Below are 16,239 nucleotides of genomic sequence, written 5' to 3' on the forward strand. Positions count from 1 at the left end.
AATATATTCTGTAAATTTGTGCAAGCTAGACCAGAATAGTAATTTAACCATGCCACTACAAATAAATAGCTGTGTAACTATGATTTTAAGTCATTGAAGTTTTAAATGACCAAGCAGTATTTACATAATGTAGAATTATAAATTAGTGACAGTATTGGAATGGACATAATCTTTTTATTTTTTAAAAAAAAAGCTTAATCATAACTTAACTTTCTGGCTAGATTTCTTTGAAGATTTTGCTTTAAACAGTGCTGATGACTTCAGTGGGGAAAGTGCCTTGGACACATTGCTCAGGGAGACAGGACTAGGGTTCCAAATATCAGCCGAGATGCCTATTAATAAGGGGCAACATTAGTGACTAATTTTAATTGTACGTGCTAAGTCATCTGCATGGTTATCAACTACAAGGCAGGTCCCCTGACAAAATAACAACACTTTATAACAAAATCAGGAGATAGAAAAATATGTTAAAGCGAAACCAATCTTTGAATGACCCTAACAAAACATGCTTTTGTTCAGTTAATGAGATGCAATTTGTTTTAAATTTAAAACCTGACATTTTCTTTCTGAACTAATCACTGATTGTCATTCAGCAAATTCAATTGCAGATGAGCACAAATGCACCTCGAGCATGAGAGATCACACACAAACGAGCCTTACAAATACATTTATCTGAATCAATTTCTGTTTACAAACTTTAAAACCCACACAATGACAACCAGCGAATAGAAGCCCCACTGAAACGTTATTACCTTTGTCATGTCTTTACCAGAAAACTGGGTGTAGGTTCAGAGTTACTAATCATTTCAATAACCAATAGTTTGCAGGGCTGGTTCTTTCTTGGCTGGGCACCATTATCGATAGAGATTACATAGAATTGTACAGACTGTGCAGCACCAAAATAGTCACTGCTTTCACATGAGCCTACACACATCCTATTTTCTGTCCCTATCCTCCTCCCATACCCCTCTATTCCCTTTCTCCCCCCACCAAGTATAAGATGGTTGCATTGGAATGTGAAATTGCTTTCACAACCCCACAATAAATCTCACTCCGACAATGACAGAGCATCAAAGTGGGCCTACTTACCATTCCTCCAACATCAACAGATAGAAGCTGTTAACCTTTTGACCAGGTCCCCAAATTTACACCAGGATCACTAGACCTGTTGAAGTTGCACCTACATATTCAATTCAAAAAATCAACACGAAATACCCAGAACAAAACTCCACACAGTTTCAGTTTGTGGAATTCTTCCAAAGAAAGCATTTCCTGGAATGGCATTTTCTGTACACAGGAATGCAGAATTCTTCCATTACTTGCTGAACCAGAGCTGCTACTCTGTATTAAGTTATGGAAAAACTGACTCTTCACTGATATCCTAGTACATTTTTTCCATGTCTCTCTTGTTCTCAGCAAAATTCATTGTCGCACATTGCAGTAAAGCAGCTAACACACTCTGTTGTTGTTGTACTGCAAGGGCATTTCAGGCTAACCTTAGAAGTTCAGCTATCATCACTATTGATTTCCGAATGATGGTCAAACCTTTCTGTCAGCTGCTGTCCACAAAGAAAATCAATGAAAGGAGATGGTTGTGTTGTCTCTAAAAGTACAACTCTCACAGTGAGTAGCCTACTTCTTCCTTTTCTTAAAAAATGTCTACAGTGTCAAATATAAAATATGAAAATGGAGTTAGATTTAATACTCCAAGCTTCACAAGTCGTAAAGCTAACCAACAAAACTACTAGCAACAGACAGATGAACAGACAAGTACTGAAGCTCCTCCTCTGGCATAACCTTACCATACCATATAATGAAGCATTATATTGTTTAGTGGCAAGAGTATGATCACTGCTGCATAAAGAACTGTTTTTCAAATGTTCACCAACTTTTAGGACAAATTTAGAATTTCATTCCCCCACCCCATTGTGACTTGAAAATATTTGCGAGATACAGGTTTATACATCTCCTGCAATTTCCTTACAAAAGTTTTATTGTTTCCACTGCTCTTTAAGTCAACACAACAGTTCCTTCTGGTTAATAGATCTCATACAATAATAATCCTTGCATTTGATATAGTGTCTTATGTTGTTGAGACATCTCAAAGCGCCTCAAGAATATTTATTGTAAAGTGGATTGGCTATTTTGTTGATGAAATGCAGCAGCCAATTATAAAATGCAATACATTCACACAAATGCAGTATTAAGAGTTAATTTCAGTGAAACACTAACTGTCCAATAAAACCCACCAATGGATAATGTTTCACCCAAAGTGAACAGCATAGATCAAACAGTGCAATTGCTCCAGGAGGTCAACTCCCCTTCCGAATTAGCTCAAAGAAATGCATATGGGGGGTGGGGAGAGAGAGGGAGAAAGAGAGAGAGAGAGACAGACAAAAGGTAGGAGTGGGAGAGCCTGAACCAGGAAAAAAAAATTGTGGAAATTGGTTTGGTGGTTCGTTGTCATTTTTGTCATTTATAATCAGAGTCGAGGAAAACACCTCACGTTTCCCGTTCTACACTTTTATTGCGGGAGGGCAAAGGACAAAAAAAACACCTAATTTCTGTACTTCAATATAAAACGAAATAGGTCACACTATTTCTTTGCCACATTCTTTCCCTTCATAATACGATTACTTGGTTTCAGTTTGTAAAACCCATGTAACAAGCTCTCTGATCAGGTGCCAATAATATGTATAATTCGAGATAAGCCAATGACTGTAGGGGAAGGAGAAGAAGGAAGTTGCATAGCTAGTTTATTTATTTTGAACCTTCCCTGAAACTTTTTCCAGTAACCTACTCTACAAATGCTTGCTGAAGCAAAGCTCCTAGACACAATTGAGACCCTTTTTCAAAACACATATTCAAACTTAAAATTCCAGAATTTCAATAACTAACTAAACACTGTAAAATCTGTCAATTCATTAGTGACGCACTTTGCCACCCCAATCATAAAGTTAATTTGAGTTTGTTTAGAAATGCACTGCAAAGATTAGTGATGTTTACCATGATAGCCAAAGCCTAAGCTGACCAAGGGACCAGAAGCTTTCCAGACAGTGCTCTCAATGGCAGCTATAGCTTTAGCTGATTAAACTCCGGCAGTACCCAATGTACACTCTGGGGTGCCTAAACCTTGTCAACCTGCATCAAATACTCTCCGGCAGTAGGTAAGCGAGGTGCATTATTCCAGGGAGAGAGTGCACATTCCATTCCAGACACACGGAAATTTCCATTTGTCGATGGCAAATAGGGTTCTAAATGTGTTGGAGAACTGTGCTTCAGAGCAGTTGTTGAATTTCTATACATATGTGGAACTCTGTCTAGTGTGTATATGTTTAAGCATGGCAATGGGTTTCCATACAATTCAAGATGCCTGGCTGACCAAATTGTTTTGTCAAACATCTGATCGGATACCTCAATTTTGTTCCCTCAATGACAGATTAATTTGCAAGTTATGCCTGTTTATTAATGCTGCTTTTAGATTAGAGCAGAAGCCCTGATACTTCATCTTTCTGCTTTTATATTCGGAAATATATTTATTCACTTATAAACCACAGACAACTATGCCCTCAGTAAAATTCTGTGAAGTGCTTTGAAATGTCTCTAAGAGGTGATAAAGCACTATATTAAATGCAAGGATTATTATTGTTATTCACATCTAGAAATTGGGCTTTCATGCACTTTATTCAAACCCGAATAGCTTTTGTTATTTTATTTAATTTTTGTTTTGTCAGATAAGTGTCTGATACATATAGAAACCCATCACCGTGCTTAAAGAGCATACAAACCAAACGACTGAATGCTTTCACTTGTGTATAGAAATTTCTGTTTCTTGGGAGCGTGTATTGGGATTCTGCTAGAATTTAATTAGCAAAAAACACACAGCTTTCCATTGCAAACTGTATGGAAAACTTAACACCATTTATCCAGCAAGGATTAAGTCAATGCCATGAATGGATCATTTCAGATTGGGCTCGTCCATTCACCTCTTGCTGGACGTTTGAAACATTTTAATCTAATACACAACAAATAACTCATAGATAATTTTGATTAAAGTAGGAAGATTTTAGTGTTCACATCAGGAGGCCCTCCGAAATACATAATTAGAACATTTGATATTCATTAATCAATTACATTGAATTCAAGAGAGGTAGCCACAGGTGCGGGGTGGAGCTGGGGAAAGATGACCAAAGGTGCGATCAAAGAGATAGACTCTGAAGGGGAGGGAAGCGGCGATGCAAAGGGTGTTCTGGAATGGAGTTCTAGAGAACTTTGGAGGATACAACCTCCCACAATGTAGCAGAGTCCTAGCACTGTACTGGAGTGGCAGCCTGGGCGATGCAAGTTCAAAATCTCAATGTGAACCTTGAACCCACAATTTTTTGACTCCGATGCAAGAGTTCTACCAACCTAGCCCAGCTGAGTATTGTCAAATATTCATCAAACCTTGGTAACAGCCAGATAGACCACATTGCCTGATGCAGTACCTTCCTGTGTTTGTATTGGTACCCCTTTAACAAAACAAACAGAAAGTCAGTATTTCCTCCATCTATTTTTAAAAATTCTTTTAATTAAAACAAAGCGATCATTTACATCATTTGGGGATAAGGTTTGGGGGAGTTACGAAGTTGGTTAATGTGAAGTAAAGTAAAAGTGCTTATTCTACTGAAAATATTTTTGTGGAATCAATAAAGGCAACAGGAACAAACAGCAGAAACAAAGGTATAAAATAGAACAAAGACAAGTTAATGAATCATGCTTTTTCTCATACAAAACAAATAAAACCACTTAACTATTTCTTTATTTATCCCCCTTTATATTCTAAAAACTTTATATTGCAGGTGGTTGATAAATATCAAATATTCTAATGTACCATTGTTTGCTCTCTATAGCCTGTGTGTCTGAAAAGCTGGTTTACAAATTAAATATTAATTTGACGCTCAAGCACGATCATACATTACAAGAACATTTTCTACTTCCCAGTGTAGAAACAACACGTGTAAATTTTGTTAAATAAAGTTTGTGGGAGGGGTTAAAATAAAGATTAAAACAGAAGGAATCCAATTTTTCTTGGAACAATATTTTTTTCCCGTTTCCACTATGAGCTGAAACTATTTCTCACGAGGCATAGAGGATTTATAAGAATTTGACAACCTAAGCTTAAACCTTTGCTGAAGGATTAGTGGAATAGATGATCTTTGTACACGTTACTGTTGTAAACATCCCTGAGATTTTTTAGGGGTGGGGGAAGAAACAAAAATCTGATTTCTACTATTTTTCAAGATACAATAGTAAAGGTAGTTGGTGAAATATGCATCTGCCCTACATCATTTTCACATGCTTTCCTCCAAAGAAAATGTACTGTACTTTACATGTAACCTTAGGAAAGGAGCAGGCATGTTGTCAGGTCACCTCATCATAACTCATTTGACACTAAGGAACAATAGCAAGGTGTGCTATGAGATACAGTAAAATTATAGAAAAGTTGGTTTGATTTAAAAGGAAGAGGTGAACCTTAGATAAGGAACGCTATTTCATCAGATATTGGACATGGTTTATTTCACAAGCCAAACTCACAAGCAACGAATCAATCAAAATGGTCATTAGGATATGACTTCAAAGGAAAATGGAAGGCATTTAGCACAAAATTAACCCCTTTTTGGGAGATAAGAGAGAGAACTTAACATCTCCTTTGTTCTTGCCTCAAGCACCCTAAATAAGGAAATCATTCCTTTTCCCAGCACTAAAATTCCTTACATTGATTCTGCATTCAGAATTATTTTTAAAAAAGGAAATAATGTTGCTTACAAGTGATCCTAAATGAAAATGCAAATTGTGCCTCTACACAAAATCTTTGAAAGTGACAACTACATTAGTAGAAATTAGATTCCATCTAGAATGTTCCAGACAAACGATGGCACTTCATGATTAACTAAAAATGTGATACAATATGCCCAGATCTACCAAAAGTGATTTTATAGGAAAAATAGTGAGCTGCTACTGAGTTCCAATGTATTTATCATCAAAGATACAAAGTCCAGGTCATTGGCAAAATTGTGCAAACAGATCAATAATGCCACCAACTCTAATTGCACATTTTGTTAAATTAAACTATAGAAAATATATATATATATAAACAGTAGCTATAGACACTGGTGCTGAAAGTTAATTGTTTTATTCACAACTGCAATACTATTCTGCAAAGATATTCGCAATTTCAAGCTGGGAAGGGAAAAATAAGCTATGACAGATTCCTGAAGTTTGTCTCATATGGAAGTCTCCGTTTCATCTCACTTTCAGCTCATCAGCACATTTTGTATTAGTAACAACCCTTGCATTTGATATAGAGCTTTTCACGTCTTCTCAACGTCTCAAAGCACTTCACAGAATAGACTGTAAAATAAATTGACTGTATTTTTGTGGGCGAAACGTGGCAGCCAATTGCGCACAGCAGTGTCCCACAAACATGTGGATTGAAATGACCAATTTATTATTTTTTTTTGAGGGATTATTATCAGACATGTGGAGTAAGGAAACTTGCCCATGGTTTCACCCTGCCGGGAATCAAACCCAGGTCTCTGGCATGCAAAGCAAGTGCTCTAACCACTGAGCTACAGGACTCCACAGCGGCAGCCAATTGCATTCAACAGTGCTCCACAGTCATGGATCAAAATTGGTCAAAAAAGTTTTGAGGGATTGTTACTCCCGTAAAGCGATCTGCTAATTGACTAACAACTAGGTTCCTATATACCATGAGGTACTCCTACTTATTGTTAGGTTATTTACTGTTAGGCAAGTTTCCTTACTCCACAGGCGTGTGGAGCATGGAAATATGCCTAAAGTTTCGACCCGCCTGGGAAACAAACCTGGACACGCTCGCTTATGAGGCGAGCGTCATAACCACAACGTTACAAGCCTCCACAGAATAAAAAGAATAATCATTTTCTGCCAGATTAATATGCTTCAAATTTTAAGTGTTATCAGAGCAATTATGTGGATCTTGATGCAAATGAGAGTGCATACACTGAACCTTTGTGCTTTGCAGTCAACACTTACTGCAAGTGGAGTCCTGAAGCTCAGCGGTTAGAGCACTCGCTTTGCAAGCGAGAGACCTGAGTTCAATTCCAGGCAGAGGGCGAAACCTTGGGCAAGTTTCCTTACTCCACACGCCTAATAATAATCCCTCCAAAACCAAAAACAATAATAAATTGGTCATCTTCAATCTACCACTGTTTGTGGAACATTGCTGTGCGCAATTGGCTGCCGCGTCCGCCCACAAATATACAGTCAATTCACTTTACAGTCTATTCTGTGAAGCGCTTTGGGACGTTCAGAAGACGTGAAAAGCGCTATATCAAATGCAATGATTATTATTGTTATTACCGTGTGAAAAGTGTGTACATGGTGATGTGTTCAGAATAGGAACATGTTTTGCTAACTTCATTTTATACAAAAGTAGCAATTTATGAATCAGCAAATTTAGTTGGTAGGGTAGCACCAGAATTCTGCAGCCCTGCTTATTAATCACCGAGGAAGGTAAAATTAACAGAACCAACCATTCTTATTAGCATTGATCTTTCCGCCTATAAATTGTACTTTAACCGGGATCTGCAAATGTTGTGCAAACATAAACAGGGTGGAATTGTTACTGCTAAACTCAGTGATGTTGATGATTTAGGGGTCCAGATCACACATTTCCACATTATAAGTACACCGGAGAATTATTTAAATGTAAAAAGGATTACTGTAATGAATGTCATTTCCCATTTCCAAGGTCTGTCTCCTTTTCAAACCAGCAACAATCATGATGTCCGTGTGACTTGCATCAGAACACTTGAACACATGGTTTTCAAAAGAAAATTCTAATAAACTAGCTAACAAAGTTGCATTCATTCAACATAAATGGCTTACACAAAATTTATTGAGCAAATAGATAACATTTTAGATCCCACTTTTGATAACGGTCATTGTATGGCAACGATAACAAATTAAAAAAAAAATTCATAGTAAATTCTGGCTGTCGAATCTCTTGGCTGCTCTTAAACAGAACATTTGACTTGATTCTTATTTTATTATTTTAACTGGTACCAAGATACATTGCCACGAAAAGTGACTTGGTTCAGTTTTCATCAGCATATGACAACCTTCAGTTCTTATGGTTTGGTGTTCAATGCTTAAATAAAGTGCTTTCATCATCAAAAAGAAATTTGTTAAGTGCAGTCTTGAATATTTTCAATAACAAAACAAATACCTACCAATGAGCTGCAAAATCTTGTCCCATTAATATGGGACAAAGTTTAAATCTACAGAGTCAAACATATACAAATATCATGATGATTTGACTTATACAATAAATTTGCCTCAAACATTGTTGGTTGACAAGGAACAAGATCTTTGTAAAGTTGCACATTTAAAGAATTACACATACAATATTCAATTTCTACTTAGCAATGTCTGGTCTCTGCATCAGCAGCATTACATCTCTGATTTATACTTAAAAGTTGCTGCAGTACCCACACATGCTTACTACACTGACTTTATTCAAGTCTGAAGATTCATTCCTCTTCATCAGAAACATTACATTCTAATAATCTTAATCAATTCCTTTGCAATGCTTGCTGTTACCATTGCAAACTTGGTATTTGTTTCAGGCAGCTGGGACTAGGATGATCAATGAACAAGAATAAAACCTGACTGCGTTTATTTTTAAAGTCATACTGCATATGTCAGGTTAATGACAGCACCATGTGCTAACTTTCTGATTTGGCAGAATGAGTATCCACTGACCTTATAGCTTCAGTCTGGCAAACTGAAAAGACAATTTCTTATAGGAAGTGAAGAAAACATAAGGGGACAGGTTGCCTACCTGACCTTTGTTAGGAATGCTACGTCTAGCAAAGGGATAAGTTATAGATGTACTGTATATCCTCCACGGAGAGTCCATATTAATTTCACCTTGCAAAAAGATACGTCCATAAAAATTCTTTAGCCCTAATAAACATTTAAATGTATCTTTTGACATTTTCTTTTCCCTCAGTGATAATAGCAATAGGCATTCTTGTCCTATCGCCAAAGAAGTAGATTGAGACTGTTCAGGCTCAGGCTGTTCAGGCCAGTAACTGGGTTTGCATTCTGGATTGGCCAGTGACAGCACTGTTCTGGTTCTCTTCCTCCCGTGGTAAAACATCCTACAAACACTCATATTCTAGGATCAGGCATAAACACTGTAGCAACCTGGACTGTTTGCACTCATTGGGCATGAACTCGAATTCAGAGTCGGTACCTTTAGAAGAGATGGGCATGGGGGGAAAAAAATCCAGAGAGATATACAAAAGAATTTTTTAAAAAGTGAGCTGTCACACTAAACATTAAAAATAGGTGATTTAAAAATAAAATTTATGATGGTACCATTGCACAGATCTTGGACATGATTTAATGTGCTCTAGCCCAAGGCAAATTCTCAACAACAAATTCTCAAATACTCAACTACTAAAGCAAAGCTTTAGGAACAGGCTGACCAATTTTCTACAGATCTATAGAGGGGGTGAGAGGAGAGAGAACCACCCTGGGCTATTCTAGCATCTTCATAGCTGAAAAACATTACATGTTACGAAGAAGTCAAATCATTTCTATATTTTATACACAGTATTATAATACCCAAAGATAAACCAAACAAAATTATGTTGGAAAATGCTACTGAAAATATCCCAAGAATCTCCTTCATTTTCTCCATTTTTTTAATATCTTCCATTTCTTGGCTCCAATGTTAGCAACGTGCTCTCAGGCTTCTTGCCAAATACCATTTTGCAAACATAACATGGTGTGCAAATTTACACCTAAGCAATCTTTTCTATTCCAGTCCCATCAGAAAGTATGGTACAATCACTCCACTCGGCACCTTTCTCAACAGATTGCTCATTGTTCATCTGATGATATCCAAATCCCAATACTTCAGCTTTCTATCATTAAAGAGCTAAACTACCCAACTAAGTCATACATAAAGTGTTCAGAATGTACGGTTTTAATTCCTAGGTTATGGTGTATTATTGATTTGCAAAAATATGTACATATTTTTATTTCAACAGAACTCTCCAGTTTTCTTCAACGTTCTACAGTAAGGTACTATGAACGATGCAACAATTAAATTACATTTATAGAGCGCCTTTCACGTTGGGAGGACGTCCCAAAGCGCTGAACGGTCAGGTGTCGGGGCCCGAGCATGGGGGAAGGGGTGATGTAGGGGTGAGGGAAGGCAGAGAGGTAGGAGGCGACCAAAGGCACAGTCGAAGAGAAGGGTCTTGAGACCGGCCTTGAAAAAGGCAAGGGAGGAAGCGAGGCGAAGGGACCGTGGGATGGAGTTCCAGAGTGTGGGGGCAGAGAGGCTGAAAGCCCGGCCACCGATGGTAGGGCAGGTCGGGTGGGAGACATGGAGCAGGTTGCAGCCCGCTGAACGGAGAGAGCGAGCAGGTTGGTATGGAGTCAGCAGGTTAGAGAGGTAGGAGGGGGAAAGGCCATGGATGGCCTTAAAGGTGAGGACGAAAATCCTTGAACTCGATCCTCTGGGGAATGGGCAGCCAGTGGAGTCGGGCGAGGGTGGGAGTGATGGGGTCCGGAGCCTGGTGCGTGGGAGTACAAGAGCTGCAGAGTTTTAGATGATCTGCAGCTTGTGATGGGAAGAGTTGAGAAGGCCGATGAGGAGGGAGTTCCCGTAATCCCGTAATTGCAATGCAATCAGCAGACAGAAGCAGTTGTGCCCACGACACACTGGACCTGCAGTTTCAGTGGACAAATTTCAGAACTGCAGACCTCATCTTTTATTTAAAAATATTTGAACGAGCTCCCCCAATGACTCAGCCACATTTAAAACATCCACCGAATACAATAAATATTCAACCCTAGAAAGGCTCAGGTTTGATCCCCAAGTATTGCTGAATTAACTGATCTCAACCAGGTAAGCAGTTCAATATACTGTAATTGGAATCATTTCTCCAAGGCAAGTGGGTCTTCCCCCTCTTCCCCACCTCCCCCTCCCATCAGACTACCCTTCCCCCCCCCCACTTCCTCTTGGGAAGACACCTGTTCCTGGACACAGTAAAGCCTGTATGAAGCGACAGTCAGCATCCATAATAATTAAGATAATAAAATAGTGATCCTTGCAATTGATTCCATCACTTATTAAATGATCAGGTCCAAATGAGTATTCAAACGGGGTTCAATTGTCACTTTGCACTTCCATATCCACTGCTAATGTGTACAGAAAGCCATCAGTTTTCTGCATTCTGTCTGGGTTCTGCCCTAAAAAAATGGCTGATTTGAAGACAATCAGGTCCCTGCACATGTTGTAAACTAATGTCCCAGTAGATGGCTATTACAAACCAGTGGTCTTTTTGAAGAAAGCCAGGCAACTTCCTGCACACATTTTGAATTTTGAGGCAAGTAAAGGTCAAGAGTCCAGACACAATCTCTCTAAAAACAAATATAATAATGTTCTACTATATTATGTGAGAACGGGATCAGGCTTGGCTATAATCACTTCAGCCTGCTAGCATTTGCTATCTGGAATTGCATATAATGGCCAATTAGGAAAGATATCAGAGGACACCTAACTGACTAGGAACCACAGCCCACACGAGCAATGTATTTAAATGAAGAGGTGAGAAAACATTCATGTCCATATTAGTTGTACAAACAGCACACAGTAAATATTTGCAGCTTCGGAAGTTTGAGAGAAGCTGATTAAAACTACTTTACAACAGTTTAGAAATAAAACTATGATGAGTTTCACAGTTTTCATACCATCGGCAAATGCCAGCTGCATTCACAACACCTCTGTCACCATGGCTGTTTTGAAGCATTGACAACACACAGACAACCTTCAAAGTTACACAACCACAAGTAAACAAGACCAAACAAACCCCTTAATCACTGCCATCCTCAAAGGCCCAGATGACAAGATCATCAGAAGCATTCTCAAGTGTAATCCATATTTGAGGTACTATTTATATCTTAAAGAAGACAAACATAAATATGAGTAACAATCAAACAATCTATCTCTGGGATTTCTATGTGTAGGTGGGATGCATGGAATTGTCATCTTGATTTGGATAGTTTTACGCATGGTGATTAGTTTCCGCATGTGTTAAGATACCCGGCTGGCCCCGCTGGAAGCACCCAAGCTCTATTGTTATAAAAATATCAAACTCATATAAATATGTTCTATAATCAGAACACTACATTTAGCATGGTTTAATACCAGGTGTAAAGACAAGTTATACTGTTCAACAGTATTAAAGAGCTGATGCATACTGATGCAGTATCCCCTATTTTTATAGCGCAGAATTTCAAAGCTATGGTCAAAAGTTAATTTATGATGATTTCGACACACAGAAGAAAAAATATGGATTAATATGGCGTAGTTCCAGTTATTTTCTTCACTTTCTAATGACTAATCTTTCTGTTCATTTCAAGGCCTTGTGCTAACTGGAACTTGAGCAGCTCTAATACTGCACATTATTTTGAGCCAATGACATTGTGCTCCATACCTCGAATTGATCTTCCCACACAAAATGAGATTTACTACAGCAGGGAACTATTTCAGGGACACACTGAAATCCTAAATAGAGATTTTTTTTGGATAACTGAGTAACTAACTGATAGGCAGAAACCCATCACTAAACTTTAAGAGTCTCCAACCAGACAGAGTGCCAATATGCATACCATCTATATACACAATTTTCCCCATTACTTCTTTTCGACCGCGCCTTTGGTCACCTTCCCACCCCTCCCCCTGGCTCGGTCCCGGGATCCTAAACTATAAAGCGTCCAGTGTGGAGGGCGCTATACAAATCCAAATTATTGTTGAATGCACACTCTCTCCCTGGAAGGACACTCCCATATCCTGCTTACCTAATTCCAGAGTATTAGGTCTAGATTGGCAGGAGCGAAGGCTTGGGAATCCCAGTGTGCGTTAGGGTACTGCTGGAGTCTAACCAGCTAAAACCGCATAGCTTGTCAATGAGTGTATTATCTGGCAAGCTTTCCACTGAATCCAGCTGGAAGCACCCAAGGCATTAGGGCTTTGGCTTGCAGGGTTAATATGAACTGAGTGGGAACAATCCTTGCTTCCAGTGACTGGTTTGACCCTTGAAGTTCTGCTGAAGAGCCAGGCTGGCTAGTTAGACATCAGCAGTGCCCTGAAGTACTGTGGACCATATTGTGGATCAGGAGCTGGATGACCGAGATTGCCATAGAAGGTTGACTTGATTCCGACATCCCATTGCCAATTATGTCATCTTGGAGCCACGGAGATGCCCTTACCTCCCGCCAAACAAGATAGTCAACAAGTAGAGAAGCACAAACCTGTATCATGTTAAAAGAATCAGTAAATCAATTTATTTTCTTTAAAAATGTTGGCAACAAGATAGCATTTAACATTAAAGGTAAACAGATCAAGTTTAGACTGGATTGGTGTACAGAACTATTTAAAAAAGTGTCCAAAACTCTTTCCATCAAGAGTATAGAGGTTCTTTTAATAGTTTGTCTTTTAATTTATTTCCCAATCTCCCATATTGTACACCATTCACTGGCCAAAACAGTGGACTCTCATACTTTGCCCTCTACCAACCTTTGCCTTCAGCTGGTAAATGACAATTTGAATAGCACCTTTCACATAGGATAACATCTCAAAGCACTTTACAGGGATCAAGTGGAACTCCATCATCTGCTCCCATACAATAGAAACCCTGTCCAAAACTGCACAAGAGATGTGCAGACCAATCAGGATCTTACAGTTTTCCCAACTATTCTCTATCCCATGACAACATTTTCATAAGTCTAACCAACAGTTATTCTTGGCCTCACCATCTCCTCAGATGAGAAAATGAATGCTCTCATTTCTTCCATTACTAATGCAGATCTCAAGAAGCCAAGTCTATTTTTTTCTGCCAAAATTTATTTTTCCTTCTACAACTTGTATCTTTCTTTTCCACAAGCTCAAGATTTTGCAAGTCTTTATCATCCAATCATCCTTTTCACCTTTAATCTGCAGACCTTTAATACCAAAACTTAATGTCACCTAATCAGTTCTTAGTTTGTCTTGATATTTCTGTTACTCTTTTCAATGTTGGTGGTTCTTTGCAATATAGATCCAATGTTGGTCTTTCAATTAACAGTTTGCAGCACATCACATTGGGATGACTAATAATAATATGGGATACTGGAATATACTGTAGTTCTTTCATCAATTTATGAGATGTAATACTCACTATTCATTTTTGCAATTTTATATTGTTGAGAATTCCAACTTTAACTGGAAGAAAATGGTTGCTCGTTTAGATGAAAGATAAAGGTGCAATGCAGCCAAAACCAAAGGAGAATCGGAAAGCCATTTAGATTGTAATGTTGAATTAAATGCTGCAAGTGTATTGTAGGTTGCCATCCAACTATTCTCCCTTGGGAAAACCCTGTTTAGGTTAATGCTTGCTTCTGAAGCATAATTAGGAACTAACCAACGGGAGGAATGTCCTTGTTTTTAGTACTTCCATGACAGGGTGAAAAGCAAACCGAGATAATGTCTTTTTTTTCCATAAAATACAACCGACTCAGAATTGACCAAAGAAATTATTCAAGACATTATTCCAGACAAATCTACATTGGAGCCTTGATCAGTTCCTTTACAGTATGCTCTCTATCCGCAAAGAAGTACAGGCACTCGTGGGGGGGAAAAAAACCAAATAGATCAAAGCAAATGATACCTCAGCCTCAGAGAACTGTTTGACACACACACACACACACACACACAGCGCCCCTCCTAACTTCAAATCACCACCCCGATAAAGGGTGGCGACCAACACCGGCACCGAGTGGGCAAGAGACCACATGTATTTTGTTGGGGGGCGTCACTGACATTCAACCGAGAGAAACGAGAAAAAAAAAGGTTGTCACTGTCGAATCATAAAAAGAAGCTGCACACACTGTAACTGCACTGTATAGACAGTGTGTGTATATATACAGTGTGTGTATACACACACACACACACACCAGCACATCAACCCCACTCGCCAACGTGAGAAACCTGCCCATATTTAACTGTGACTGTGTTCAGCCTCCCTCCCTGCCTCTCTCCCTGCCTGGGGCAGGAGCCTGGGGCAGGAGCAGCCATTCCCTGGGCCAACATGTTTAGAGGTTGCCAGGGCCGGGCCTCCTGCTCAGTGTACTCACCCGGAATTTCTCTTTCTCTCTCTCACACTCTCTCTCTCTCTCTCTCTCTGGGAACTGCAACAGCTGATCCGGCTCCCAATTCCACACCTCGCGCAAGACGTCACCGAAACCTGCGCTCCTTTTCTCCTCCTCCTCCCCCTCCCTCCCTCCCTGCCTTCTGGCCGACACGTCACAGAAACCTGCGCTCTTTCCCACTCTCTCGCTCCCCCCCCCCTCCCCCGCGCGCGTCGCGTCGTGTCGCGTCACCGCTCCCTGTGTAAACAGTGCCGCTCGCGGCGTGGTCAGGATCACAAACGCGCTCGTAGCCCAACATCCCCCCCCCCCAATGTAGTCAGGTATTACGTATTACACGTTGGTGGCAGAGCGGCCGATTCAGCTTTGGTGCTTTTGAAACCAATACGAGGTCTCTTGCAAAAGAGCGGGTGGGGAGGGCGAGGAGGGAACGTAGTGCGGGTTTAAATTTTTTTTCGAATGCGGCACCCGCCCAGTCGTTTTTTTTCACGCGCAGCGCAACGAAACCCCGCCCAATCGGGCTTGAACCCGCCCAACCTGACCACCGGGGCCGCTCCGCTCAGCTGTGACGTGACACGTGTTCCGCCGAGAGCCGCCCGCCCTCCCACCCGCACCGCCCAGCGGTCCGCTCTATGGTTGTTCCATCTCCCCTACCACCCCCCCCCTCCTCCTCCTCCTCCATTTGAAGTGGACATGTTGAGTTTCTTGTTAAAAAAAACACTTCGAAACGATGGGAAGTTTTACGGCTGCGACGGTGGCGCGGAGGAAGAGCGGGAAAGGCGAGAGAGGGGAACATTGTCAGGAACTGAACCACGTAAAGATGATTTATTTTCTCTCGCTCTCTTATTAACCCAGCAGGGATGCTGGCCGTCCTCTCGGGGCGGGGTTTGACTTGCGGCGGCCGTAGGTTGCCGGCAGTTGCCCCCTCGGGAGACTACAACCCCCAGAGTGCCCTTCGGGGGGCGGGGCGGGGGCGAGGAGAACCTGCGTGTCACGTCATCACCAAGT

The 16,239-nt window shown here is 40.2% G+C and overlaps 2 protein-coding genes across 3 annotated transcripts in view; one reads left to right on the plus strand and one right to left on the minus strand.

The window, feature by feature from the left end:
* si:ch211-278j3.3 (E3 ubiquitin-protein ligase RNF19A) overlaps positions 1-4,470 on the minus strand; it is a 39,665-nt gene extending 35,195 nt beyond the window's left edge. Inside the window, exon 1 of one of the 2 annotated variants that reach the window (XM_007892982.2) lies at positions 4,447-4,470. The gene's annotated coding sequence lies outside the window, so the exon portion shown is untranslated. Of the gene's footprint in view, positions 1-1,089; positions 1,107-4,446 lie in introns of those variants that run through there. The other variant, XM_042333218.1, reaches the window with a different exon arrangement.
* Positions 4,471-15,968: 11,498 nt separating this feature from the next.
* Positions 15,969-16,239, plus strand: part of znf513a (zinc finger protein 513a) — a 53,428-nt gene continuing 53,157 nt past the window's right edge. The window contains exon 1 of the mRNA XM_042332874.1: positions 15,969-16,045. The gene's annotated coding sequence lies outside the window, so the exon portion shown is untranslated. The remainder of the gene's footprint in view (positions 16,046-16,239) is intronic.

The sequence above is a fragment of the Callorhinchus milii genome, unplaced genomic scaffold (assembly GCF_018977255.1).
Source record: "Callorhinchus milii isolate IMCB2004 unplaced genomic scaffold, IMCB_Cmil_1.0 Scaffold3, whole genome shotgun sequence".
In the NCBI taxonomy this organism is placed as follows: Eukaryota; Metazoa; Chordata; class Chondrichthyes; order Chimaeriformes; family Callorhinchidae; genus Callorhinchus; species Callorhinchus milii.